The sequence below is a fragment of the Nicotiana sylvestris genome, chromosome 3 (genome assembly GCF_000393655.2).
Source record: "Nicotiana sylvestris chromosome 3, ASM39365v2, whole genome shotgun sequence".
Taxonomy (NCBI): Eukaryota; Viridiplantae; Streptophyta; class Magnoliopsida; order Solanales; family Solanaceae; genus Nicotiana; species Nicotiana sylvestris.
In genome coordinates, this window is record NC_091059.1 from 97,169,967 (window position 1) to 97,171,698 (window position 1,732).

The window sequence follows — 1,732 nt, forward strand, 5'->3', positions numbered from 1 at the left end:
TTATTCCTGTAATTCATTTACGCTGGGGTTGTAATATTAATTTCTTTGTAAACATATATTGGGGAAATTAGTAAAACTGGGAGGGATTATTACATATATTTTTGTTGGGAATGGGTAGATATCATGCCTATAGGTTTTAAAATCAGTGTTTACATCCTAGAAACCATGCCTATAGGACATTGCAATTTTTATCACTTGTGTGCGTCCTAGATATCATGTCTATAGGGTTCAAATCAACTTTTGCAATCAGAAATCATATCATTGTGTTGTTTGTCTATTTGCGTACATTCTAGATATCATGCCTATAATTTTCAAATCAATCTCCGGCATTTGGGAGTCATGCTAAATAGGATTTCAGCATATTCAGCATTTAGAAACCATGCTTATAGGGTAAAATCAATCTTGCATTCTGGACATTTTGCATGTAATTTAAAATAAGTCTTTGCATGCCAACGAGGTTTTAAAACTAATTGCTGCATTTAGTTACCACTGTCTAAAATTAACCCTCACATATAGACAACATGCCTATAGGGTCTAACAAACTAAACTACTTGTTCATTGTTTAATGGTTTATTGTACTTCCGATTAATTAGATACCATGTTCATAGGATATCACTGATACACGCCTAGGCAAGCATGTAGGGGGATTAAAACCCTGTAAACTGTAAAACTATGCTTTTGCTAACTATCCATATTTAGCAACCCCCTCTAAAATCAGTAGGTAACTGATTAGGTATTGGTTCCCCGCGTTAATACAACTTTGCATATGTTCTGATTTGTGCTCACCTAGATATCCTATTATTAGGATTCTTTTTTAAAAACACTGCTATTTGAGACGTGCACTTGCTTGCTCTGTTTGTGGAGGTAAAATGTGAGCCTTTTAACTATTCTATCCTTGGTCCAGTCCTACGTGTTTTGTTTCTCGCCTAGAGTTTTCTCCTTTTAATTACTGTAGGAGAGTCTAGATCCACCTTAACTAGAAGTCCTAAATACCTCCGGGATTATATAAGTAAAGGGACTAGTAGTGCATGCATAAGATACATATTATGATTGCTAGAACGCTTTAGGCTATGACCAAGGGAGGGTAATTGGGTAGTAAAGGATATGATGACCTGTGTGTCAATGCCACGTGTAATGCCTCTATTCGAGGGAAGTTTACCGGGTATTGCACAAAAGTGATCTTATAGGCTAACAAACCTAGGACTTCCCTCATCTTATTTACATATGTGTGCTTAGACTGCTTATCTGTTAAATCTCCTTTATCTTATATGTGTGCTTAGACTGCCTATCTGTTAAAAGACTAATTCACAAAAATGAGTTTGGCCGGGACCCACCATTGTGGACCTCAAGGGGTGCCTTACACCTTCCCCTCAAGGTTATTTCAAGCCCTTACTCAAGTCTCTAGAAATGCAAACCGGTTTCATGAGTTATTTGCTCTAGGTACCCTAACGCACCTTAAATCCGTTTGGTAGCGACTCTTCAAATTCAAATACCCAATTCTCGAAAGGAAATGAGTTGTTCCCAATGAATATCGAAACCTGGACTCCGCGAGGAAAAAGGAGGCGCGGCATCATGGCAACTCAGCTAGGGATATTTTAGGCTCTTACCATAACGAACTTGTTTTTTTGAATTAGTCTTAAGCATGCTTTATCTTGTGCACCCCTGCCCCCTTACTTGGATTTAATTGCTTATTTTCAAGAATTTATGATTTCCTTTATTTCCCAAAACTGAC